Source organism: Xyrauchen texanus, chromosome 21 (genome assembly GCF_025860055.1).
Source record: "Xyrauchen texanus isolate HMW12.3.18 chromosome 21, RBS_HiC_50CHRs, whole genome shotgun sequence".
NCBI classification, from domain to species: Eukaryota; Metazoa; Chordata; class Actinopteri; order Cypriniformes; family Catostomidae; genus Xyrauchen; species Xyrauchen texanus.
In genome coordinates this window covers 29,137,215-29,149,461 of record NC_068296.1, presented here as the reverse complement: position 1 = coordinate 29,149,461, position 12,247 = coordinate 29,137,215, and the positions used below count along the sequence as shown (strand labels likewise).

At 41.6% G+C, this 12,247-nt stretch overlaps 1 protein-coding gene across 1 annotated transcript in view; it reads right to left on the bottom strand.

Moving 5' to 3' along the window:
- Window positions 1–11,427, bottom strand: part of LOC127661558 (protein FAM107B-like) — a 35,274-nt gene extending 23,847 nt beyond the window's left edge. Inside the window, exon 1 of the mRNA XM_052152318.1 lies at window positions 11,263–11,427. The gene's annotated coding sequence lies outside the window, so the exon portion shown is untranslated. The remainder of the gene's footprint in view (window positions 1–11,262) is intronic.
- Window positions 11,428–12,247: the final 820 nt, after the last annotated feature.

Sequence of the window (12,247 nt, the reverse complement as noted above, 5' to 3'; positions counted from 1 at the left end):
GTACACACAGTAACCATGGATGGCATGTCACATTTACTCAAAAGTAAATACATTAGCAATCCCATTTACTCAAAATACAGAATCAAACCAATTGTACATTGTGACGAGGAGAAGGGCGTGGCCAGGCGGTGAGGATGCATGCCCGGTGCGGAGTTGCCCAATCAGCAAGAGAGAGATAAATGAGGAGCTGTGGATGCCAGAGAGAGAGAGATAGACACACAAGCAGCAGAGGGAGTCGCTGCCGTTCACTAGGAGGCGGAGTAATCGATGCCATCCGCCAGGGGTGGAGGAGCCATTGCAGTACGCCAGGGTACAAAAGACCCGCTGCTGTCCGCCAGGAGATGGAGGAACACCTGCCTTTTACCAGTGGATGGAGGAGTCACTGCCGGCTGGCAGGAGGCATAGCCACCTGCTGCCATCCGCCAGGGGGTAAGTCATGCCCGTTTCACACATACTCCGTGTGCAGTGCGTATGTGGTACGTATGCGGTGCGTATACGGTACAGGAGCAGCACGCGCTATAGTGCTTTCACATATGCTGCGTTTGCAGTGCGCTACTGATCCGCAGTTTCTGTGTGCCACAAAATCAAAAATGTGTAAGGAATTTTGATTTTAAATCCAAACGTTAACTTTGACATGGTTTAAGACATTGAAACCGTATGAAAATTAATTTTCATCATTGTGATTCTTTGTTTTACATGTAGTTCGAGTTGAAGAAAAGCTATCGCGCTATATATGTTACTAAGAAGGAGAAGAATGAGACGCATTTGCGTTCACTCTGTCTTTTTTTTTAGGGTAAAAAAACCATATTTTGGTAAAAAAATCATATTTGATGGCATTTTGCAACTTTTGAGACTATAATCATACTTTTTTGTTTTTCTTGACCCTGTAATTTAGTAACTGTAGAACACATTAACTGCACTTATGCGTATATGATGAAATTATTACAGTTTCTTGACAATCTATGTCTATTTTAATGTGAACAATGCGCTGCCACTTTAATTCAGTGCGGTGCAGCACAGCAAAAATAGACTCGGTCCGTAAACCATCGCTGCACTGCTGTATACGCACCGCAACTGGAACGGATCGACGGACTGCATCCGCGTGCAGTGTAAAAGTTCTAACCTGTTAACATGGGTACGGAAAAAATACGCACCGCATACGCACTGCAAAGGGAGTATGTGTGAAACGGGCGTTAGGCCGGAGGTTTCCCTGGCCTGAATCAGGCATTGGTGGCATGTGACGAGGAGGAGGGCGTGTCCGGGCTGTGAGGATGCACACCTGGCACTGAGTTGCCCAATCAGCGGGAGAGAGATAAAGGAGGAGCAGGGGATGCCGGAGGTAGAGCGAGAGAGAGAGAGAGAGAGAGAGAGAGAGAGACAGACATATACATGCAACAGTGTTCGTGTGCATTTATGTTGTGATGTTATGCTTTCAGTTCAGCATTTGAGTTGAAGTCTTGTTGAATGTGCATCCGGCTCCTGTCTCCTCCTTTCCCGACTGAACAGAGGTCCTTTACATACATACAGTGCATAGTGAATAAGACATTTACTTATAGCACACGTGAAACGCTTTTACCTTGAAGTTGCACCAGAGACTATTTTGAATCAATCAATATATAAATAAAATCGATGTTTATTTATATAGCACATTTAAAAACAACTGAGGTTGACCAAAGTGCTGCACAATATATAAAAAGGCAACAATCAAGTCATGTATTAACAATAAACAATTACAAAGATTTAAACAAAAAAGATTAAGGAATTTTAAAAGCCAAGGAAAATAGATATGTTTTAAAGTTTAGTTTTAAAAGTTGTAATTTGTGCCGGAAGACTGTTCCATAGCTTTGGTTAAACAACAGTGTAAGACAGTTAGGATGGGCAAGGAGGAGGCGAGAACCGGCTTGTGAACATAAATCATAATTTAATGAAAACTTAAACCAAAAGCATAAACAAACGCGCACACACGACGGACATGCCCGTAATTCGCTCTCTCTCGAACCATCGTCACCGGCCACCTTTGTCCCTCGCGCGCATCATCAGGCCGATTGGGGACCGGGCGTGCCATATTCCGACCCGGCCCCGCCCCCCTCCGCTCCACACTCCTCCCAGTGTTATCTCAGGCTGGGGTGCCACCGGCATGACGTACACCCCCCCCATCCCTGGGGCGGGGTGTATCTTGCGTCCCGTGTGGTCATCCCCGCCTTCCTCGCCCTGGGAGGAGACAGGAGGGGAACAACAACAACAACAACCAAAAAACAAAATGAGGGAAAAGGCCAACACGGTGCGAAAGAGAGAGCGAGAGGAGAGAGAGAAAAAGCTCACTCACCAGTTCTCTGACGTACTGTCGCGTGGTCCTCGAACACTCAGGCGGACGACAGCCGCTCCAACCCCGGGTGAACCGGAGTCAAACCTCCAACCCCCAGCGGGCAGAACGCCCCTCCGCTTTTCTGGCAGCAAATGGGGACACTCCTCCGCCCCTGGCAGCGGCCCTACCGCTCCGGGCGGTCGGGGAGTTTCTTCCCTCCACCCCTCGCGGATGGCGGACTCCCTCGACCCCTCCGCGTCTCTGGGGATGACAGGGCACTCCTCCGCCCCAGCAGCGGCTCCCTCGCTCTAGGCAGTCAGAGTATCCAGTCCCCAATTGCCCTGCGGACAGCGGCCGTTCCCCGTATCCGGGCAGTCGGGCTACTCCGTCACCCGGCACATGGCAGTGGCACTCCCCTGGGTGGACGGCAGTGTCGAGGACTCTGCAACGGGCATCGCTCCTCCTTCCCGGGTTTCGGCACCAATGTAAGACAGTTAAGGATGGGCAAGGAGGAGGCGAGAACCGGCTTGTCAACATAGAGATCAACATAAATCATAATTTAATGAAAACTTAAACCAAAAGCATAAACAAACACACACACACGACGGACATGCCCGTAATTCTCTCTCTCTGGAACCATCGTCACTGGCCACTTTATCCCTCGCGCGCCTCATCAGGCCGATTGGGGACCGGGTGCGCGATATTCCGACCCGGCCTCGCCCCCCCTCCGCTCCACAAACAGCAAAGGCACGATCACCACTATTCTTAAGTTTAGACCTTGGAACAAAGCAATTCAGATTCACCAGATCTAAGAGATCTCGACGAAGTGTACGGATGCAGCAAGTCGGATAAGTACTGTGGCGCCTGGTTATGAAGAGATTTAAATACAAACAATAACATTTTAAAATCAATTCTAAATTTAACAGGAAGCCAGTGCAATGAAATCAAGACCGGTGTGATGTGCTCAAATTTGCATTTCCCCTTAAGGAGCCTAGCCGCTTTGAACAAGCTGAAGGCATGAAATAGACAAATGAGGGGCACCAACGTAAAGCGAGTTACAGTAATCCAGGCGAGAAGTAACAAAAGCATGGCTCACTGTTTCAAACTTTCTTAATGACGAGAATGGCTTAAACTTAGTTAACAAATGAAGATGATAAAAACATGATTTTACCACAGCGCTTATCTGCTTATCAAATTTAAGGTTGCTGTCAAACTTGAATGCAGAGTTCCTAGCACACACGTTCCTATAAGGTGAGAGAGAGAGAGTCTAGGTCAAAATCACATGCACTGTTGTTATTCGAGCAAAACAGGATGATTTCAATTTACTCAATTTCAGCTTTAAAAGGTTATTCGTAAGCCATAATTTGAGTTCATCTAAACAGTCTAATATGGGCTGTAAGGCATGTTTGTTGTCACGCTTTAAAGGGAGATACATTTGGGTGTTGTCAGCATAGAGATGAAAGGACACTCCTTATCTGTTAAAAATGGAGTCCAGAGGAAGCATATACAGAGAAAACAATACAGGGCCAAGAATTGAGCCCTGTGGAACGCCACAACTTAGATGAAAAATCAGAGGAAGAATGATATTCAAGACGGACAGCAAACCTCCTATTAGTTAGTTATGAACGAAACCACTGCATCACTGCGCTCCGAAGGCCCACACATGCAACAATTTCATTAACAGTGTGCAGATTAATGGGCTCAAAAGCAGACCATATAGTGGAGCACAGAGGGACATCAGACAAGGTGTACACAGAAGGAAACATTTGAGATCTTATCATCAAAAAACCTTGCAAAGCCCTCACAAATAGGGAAGAGATTTACAGTGGTGTTGAGAACAGAGACTATGGTGGAAAAAATAATTTTAGATCTGTGACTATTTTTTTTGTAATTAGCTCTGAAAGATATATGCACTTAGCGGCATTCTGAAAAGAAAATAGAGAGTCTCTCAGGATTTCATCCGAGACCTGCAATCTTGAAGAGATGGGCCACTTCAGAAGAGACAGGCCACTTCTATTAAAATGAATGGGAGTAATTAGAATGCCCAACAGCAGCCAACGGCCAACAGATATTGATAGGAAGTCCCGCCTTACAGGTAAAAGAGCCAATCACCTTTTAGATACACACATCTCCTGTCAATCAACTCGAGAACACGCATAAGCTACAAAAGCAGGGAAAATAATTTTTTTTTGTGTAACCTGAGGTAAAGAAGCACCGTTTATGCTGCTGATTTGAAATATGTTCCTTGATCGTAATCTTGACCAAACATTTTGGAGAGTTCGGTCTTTCCCCATTTAACTAGATAGGAGCGGTCCTTTCATTACTGGAAATAGGCTCCCCGAGAGCGTTCCAAACATGGCCGACAGTGCACGCATTCATGCAGATCCAACGAGCAGCAGCAATCTCCTGACAGTTTAAAAAGGCTGGATCACCTGCTTGGATTGTCACGGACTGGCCGTCATGATTTGTGAATCAGAGGAACTTTTGATTCTAATCCTGAAGTTTTGATTCTGGCTGATAGAATATGCGCTTCAGAGGAAGATATTAGATGAGCGCTCAACAGGAAGAAAACGTTGGATTTTTGTGAGGTTCGTGAATCTATTTAAATGAGATATCTGCATATATAATATAGGTTTTAGGGATATTTGCCTTTTATCATTAGAAAAGAAAGTTAAAAGTGACAGGGAAATGCCGAGGAGAGGCCGATAGAATACGTGATCTTTTTATCATTAGACAGTTAAAAGTTACTGTTGAGGAGAGAGAGAGAAAATTAAACAGGCGAGCATTTTAACATGAAGAGCTCAAACGCGTCTGCCACGGCTCTGATATTTGGACAGTTTAAATGATACCGTGTTGCAAACCAGCCTATTATTGTAGTAACACAATGCACGTAACAACAGAACAAACCGTGACTGGTCATTTACATGTCTAAGTCCCTTCACATGCAAGCAGGCGATTTTCAGCGCCCTAAAGAAAAAAATCGTACAAAAAGGAAAATGTATCAGTATAAGTTCCAGCTCGTTTCACCTTTGAGATTATGCTGATATTTAATCAGTATTGGCCAAATTTCAAAATCATTGCATCCCTAAATACAAAATACTGAAAGTTATGTTGACAAGTACATTACAGGACACCATTTTTGTTTTACAACAGCACTGTGAATTCACCAATGAAGAACAAAAAAAATGACAGATCATATGCACTAAGGAAGTTGAAAGGCATCCATGTGCATGTTTAAGTGCCATCCTCACACAATAAATAAGGGACACAGTGACATCAGTGAAACAAAATGATATTATTGTTCCTGATTAGAGAAACAAATAATTACAAATGTTCATCATTTATGTTATCTTTACTAGAAGAAACTGAAATCTACCACCCTGTGTCCAACACTGGTGCATCACTGGTGTTCATACATCTGTCTCACCAACCCCCTACTGATAAGCACACTCATTTTTGCCTTTACTCATTTTTGTGGCCACCTAATTGTGGTACTAACAGTAAAAAGTAAAATCACTTCCTGTTCTTCTCACCCACAAACCCAAACAGCACCTTTCTTCTGCTTCTACTGCTTCGGTCTTCACTTGAATTCTCTTCACTGTTCTATTTAAACTATGACTAAACACTGAAATGACCATAAACAGTCATAAGTGGGATTGTGTTTTAAAATGATACAGAAATGTGTTCTCTGTGTATTGTGTTGCTATAAGCAAACGCACGTTGTGTATGTGTGTGTGTGTGTGTGTGTGTGCGTGTGTGTGCGCACATGCATGCATGCATTGGAGAGGCCTGCGGAGGTAGGAGAGCTCTGACAGAGAGATAGTGTCTGAATGGAGATTATTCAGAAAGAGTTAAACACCATGTTATGTCACATCAAAGGAATGTGATGAACCTGCAAAGGCTTTTTAACACGTACAAAAAACTGAACCCTTTGAATAGATCAATGGCCTAGTGGAGGTTCTATGGGTGCTATGGGCCACCACAGCCAACTAAAGCCCAAAGTATATTTTGGTTTTGACGTGAATGATTAGCGTCTGCCTTTGAGAACGCAAACCTGTCAAAGTATACTTTGTTGTGCTGTGCGTGCATACACAGGCAGTTGGGCGCATGCGTGCTACGACGGCTATGAGACACCAGACTATTTATCTTCAAGAGTTTAGAGCCATAAAGCTCTAAAGTGTGTATGTTGTTACATTGTGGACCCAATAATAGTGCAAATAACTCCAGGCACATGCGCCTTCAAAGAAAAATCAGGCTGCGCACGTTCAGTGCTTGAGCTCTCTGTTGATGACGAAATTTGCGTCACGCATTTCATCTGTTCACACCAAGTCGATGCGTTTGTTGTTCCGAACAAGCTTTTGAATGGGAACAATGGATAAAAGTCGAGCTATAATGGAGTGCAAGCTAAACCTAAATTCGTATCTCAATGCTGAAGACAATATTGAACTCCATGTCCATATGGGTACCAAATCAGGGGGTGCAGCAACTGTCCAGAATGGGTCAGGTGTGTGAGAGTATGTCAAGCAACTGTGTGCTATAGAACAAAGACAGCACAACAAAGGGGCCATTGATTCTGCTCAGCTGTTACCAGCTGTGTCACACATTGCGTTAAAGGGCGTGTGAGGTGTGTGTGTGTGGGGGGACATAAGTGTGTTTGTATGTAAAATGTAAGATTCCTAACTACTGTTTAAATAATGACAACAACAGTAGAGCAAAAACCGACACAATCAAAATCACAAGCCCATGGTCTCGCAACTAGCTTGGACGAATTGACTGGGGGCGCTCATAAGGGGAAATTAACTTTGAATCTAGCTTGCAACATTTCCTCATTATTTCCTGTCCTCTCTCCACTGTATTTTAAATAAAAGTGGCAAAAAGGCCAAAATAAACAAAAACATATCTAGTTATTACCAAAACATTTAATGCACTAGGTGCATAAAGAGGAAACTCTAAATACAAGTCCTAAACACAAGCTCTTCCACGCACACACACACACGCACTCCCTTACATAGGGGTGACAGCATAAATAGCTAACTGCTGCCATATGATAATGTGGATAAGCCATCAAAGAGACTGCTGACCTGGCGCTGTCTGTCAGCACAGATGGATACATTTCAAGTGAATGAGAACCTGTGCAAAAACTACAGTGTCCACAATGCATCTGTGTTTCTTCTTAAAGACAGAGAGCAAGTTTAGTATTTGTATGGTTTAGGGATTTGCACTTAATATTCAAATGTTTCAACTTGTTGAGGAGAGGTGTGCTATTTCTTTACCAAGTGATCAGACTTATGATTATTTTTGTCTGCTGAACAATAAAACAGATGAAAACATGCATTACAAGGACACGAGGCATATCATGTTTTCTTTAGAAAATGCAAAAAAATCTAGATACATGTATGATGGCACATCGCTCCTCATTCACTTTGGGCTGCAATTAAATTAATATGAAACATGCCACAGCACAGAATTTTTCATCAGAATCTTCAACATCCTAAATGAGATCAGCGATAAATCTTGTGGTCATGAATCAAACACAATGTCCATTAGTCCAGCCTACTTTCTGCCCTGTGAGCTTTCTTTTTAACCATGTGGGGTGAGAGAGAAGAGGAGATATATGATTTTTATGTTTTTTTGTTTGATTTAAAGGGATAAAAATCAGTGTCAGCAACAGAATGCCAGGCAGCTATTGGACAGATCAGACTAAAGGATTTACAGACAAATGTCTGTGTCTGGATTAATCTATGGATCTATAATTCACACAACATACACCCAAATTCTTGCACAAGCAACATGCAAATGCTAAAGATTATGCATGGACATTCATGATGCTGTAAGAGACACAAATTATTACAGGAAATACAAGAAAACCATTACATTTCCTACTTCTATCTTTCCAATTAGAATGTCAAATTAAAATTCAAAATTCAAATATTTGTTGAATTTTAGATAAAAACACTCATTCGGATCCTGAAATGAGGATTCGAATTTTGGAAAGTGGATGCATTCATAGTGAACGACCCCAGAGGTGGAGGTATTTGGCGGTTGTGCCATTTTACGCACATTTGTTAACAGCCAGATATGTTCTTTTCAATAAACAAACAGTGCAACACAGTGCTGATTGGTTTATATTGATTTGTAGCACACTGTTGTGGATGTAGGAGACCATGTTGATTTAATAACAGATGTCTTGTAGATTTTTCACCCCAACATGAAATATTATTTGAATATAATTCAAATTTTTGGTAGCGAAAAATTCTAATTGAATTTCTCAGCCAGGTTGACAGCTCTACTATTTTAATTTTATGATGCAAATCTTATTCTGTTAACCAATATTGTAAACCCCATTCTATCCCTCTAACCTAGATTTATTGTCCCACTAAAAATGTATCCTACTTAAAATGCAGAAGATATTAAGCTATGCATGTTTCACAATTAAAACAAAGTCTTGTATCACTTGTTACTTGACAGACCGCATATTACCTCTCCATTTAATTCCGCCTCTCTCCTATTATTAAGTCAAAGATGCTTGCGAAAATAATAACTGGTTTGGGGCAAAACTCATTTGTTCATGCACAAACAAAAACAACAGTATTCATGTATGTTTGACAAAATAATGAACAGGACCTCTGATAAACACTTTCATAGTTCTCTGAAAGTTCAAAGATTTCCTATCTTAAACTATCAACCACAAAAATGTATCCTAATGTCTACCCAAAACAGACTGTATAGTTTAGTATAACAGCTCAAAATCCAGCACCTGGATTAAAACGTCACAGTGGAAATCCATGGCAACGGGAAACAAAGAACATAACACACACTCCATATGATTTCAAACCGTACATAAATATTGCATCACACTTTAATGAGGAGATCCATGCCATTCCTTTGTATCACTGAAGCACATATGCAGTCATATCAAAATGATGTATTAGCATGATTTATAATGTGTATATGAGATAGGAGAGATGAGAAGCTGGGCAGACTGGGGAAATGGAAACAAGTTAAACAAAGAGACTAGAAGAGAACAAAGCACACGGAGCATCACTGAGATCTGTCGTGCTCACACACACACGTGAACATGCCGACCAAAACAAAGATCCATAGTCTCAATGGCAGAATACAGAAGTGGCCATGCTCTGTTCCATAAACAAGTTCCTCTAGGGCAACATGTTCATAAGCTTAATCAATATTCAGCACACTGGCTCAATATGCAGTGTAGACGACATTCTGTATCGAACCCCGTGTGATGCTGACTCATAGGAGCATGTGTTAAGATCACCAAGAAACAAACAGGGTAATTCCAACAATGGACATTCCCAGGCACTTCCACTTTGCTGGAAAATTTTAAGTCCAAGTGTACATTTTTTAATATACAAGCATTTTAAAGATGTTGATAGTACACTAAAGGATCCCATGGGAAAATAAAAAGGGATGCTCAAACATCCAGAGCAGTTTTGATGTTACAATTATTGGGGGGGAAATCAACCTACAAATGGCTTGTTTATAAATTTGTGATATGAGAAAATATTTAAAAATGAATGGTTCACCCAAAAATGACAGATCTGTCATCACATCCTCACCCTCATGTTGTTCTAAACCTGTATGACATTCTACCATGTTAAAATGAAGACTGAAGCCAACATTCTCCTTTTGTGTTCCACTGAAGAAAGAAGCTGTATTGTATTGAGAAAGGTCAAAATACAGAAACAGAAGGTTACCCTGAATTGACCCCACTTGTTACACATACTAGAGTTGATTCTAGAACACAAGGACAGTTGAATAGGATGTTAATTACGGCAACACATCCTTAAGTGCGCTACTATGACTGGACGTCCTAATACATCCTTCGCTGTTTTGTATCGGTGAGGACACAGTGTGACTTCACTGAGAAGCTCTAATCACTCATGTCCTCTCCCGTCCTAACGTCCACAGGGGACAACATCATCTTTTACGGGAAGTCTGAAGTCATGACTGTCTTCCTCTCAATCTCACATCATGGTTATACAGAGAGTAAAACCCCACACAGGGCGTGATAGCATGTGTGTGAGAGAAAAGATAGAGAAAGAGATACAATCACTGAAAGCCGTCTTCACTAGCACTAGAGGGGGGCTGGTTCAAAGAGCAAAAATCAGATGTAAGGCGTTTAACGAAAATTGCAAACATGTGATCAGAACCAACCCCTCCCTACCCTCAACATCCCCTCCAATACGGATAACCCATTTTAGTATGATCATCCTGAACATTAAAAACATATGGAAAAATCTGATCACAAGCTGATCACACAGACACTATTGGGCATCAGATTATATTTGTCTCTGCATGACATCTGCTGTAAGAGTGAATTAGAATAACATCAGACATCTCTCTTTTGAGGTGTGCACAAATATTATGAAGTTCTCCTACAGTTTGCCTATTTTTTTTAAATATTAAAAAAAAGGTATAAGCAGCTGAAACAGAACGATTTGACTGTAAAGAGTGAATGAGACACTATTATGCAGTGAGAAAGACATGACACATCCCATGTGCTTTTTAATTGCTGCTGTCCCAAACAACTACTCACACTTTACTTGTTACTTAAACTGCATCATTATATTAATGTTAATTTGCATTTATTTTCTCTAATATACTCTTTTGATCAGAATGTGATGCAAATAATATAAGGTTTACCATGCAAATATTTACCCTGAAAAAAAAAATCTAATAAAAAATGCATATAATTTAAGCTATAAACAGTCATATGTAATGCGAAACATGACGAGTTTATTTACATTTGTTTGCCATTGTTCTGCGCGTGATTTGAGCGGTTTATTGTTCTGTTGGTCATTGTTTGATCCATGCATTATGAGAAATGCATAATGTGATTGTGTTCATAAACATTGTTTTCAATTACCTCCGTCTCATTTATACTACAATAAATAAATGCGTGACGATGTAAAGCGTCTTCAAAACACACATACCTCAAAATCAATCTTGAACGGTACTTCTCTGTGGAAAGTTCTTCAGACTGACCTCAGAAGGAGAAACGGCATCAGTTCACTTCCAGATTACCTCTCTTGTTATTAAGGTGTGTCTGCTAAATATTTGTCCCTCTCTCTTTCTCTCTTGGAAACAGTTCAGTTGTAGACAGGACCTTTAGCAATGTAAATTAGTGGGGGGCGGGCGAACAATGTGACCCAACGCCTAGTCATATGCGATGCTCCTCCCATTTGTGCTTTTGATTATTCATGAGCAGGGGAGACCCCGAGAGCTGACTGGGCGTGGGACGGTTTCTGTGGGCGGGACTAAGGGGCTGTTCACACCGAACATGTTACACGATCGTCCGCGCTGTTTTTCGATTGTTTTCCTTTGTAAAAATGCGTTAGACAGACGGTTTTTCTGACACATACGACTAGAATTTTAGCGTCCTTAAGGATACAGCGCACAGAAAGCAAATAGGATTGTACATTACCCTTTTAAATCTGACTGTCCCGGACCGGGAGTATATAACATATTATATACTCAAATAATTCCTGACACAAATAAATATTTTATGGTTTTAAATAAAACACTTAAAAAGAGCAGTCTGCCATGATTTGACTTTATTCACTGGTTTCTGCAAGTGGATTATTTAAAATAATCGGCTTAAGAAGGACAGCTGTCTGGGCCCCAAAAGCCACACTACCCCCGTCATTCGACAAGATACCCCGTTTTTCCACCCCCCCCCATTTTCCCAGAGCAGCTATCAGTAGAGCACCGCCCTCGTTGCCCCCTCGTCGATTAATGTGCTTGTGTAGGACGTGTGTTGTGTAAAACACCGGAATTCCGGTGACTGTGGCTTTCTGACAGTTTAACACAGATGTGTCATACAAGAACTCACGAGAATTTCCTGTGAAGAGATGGCACAGAGATGAAAAGTAAAGAGGGTCATGCAAAAAGCAAAACTACTCTCTCTCTCTCTCTCTC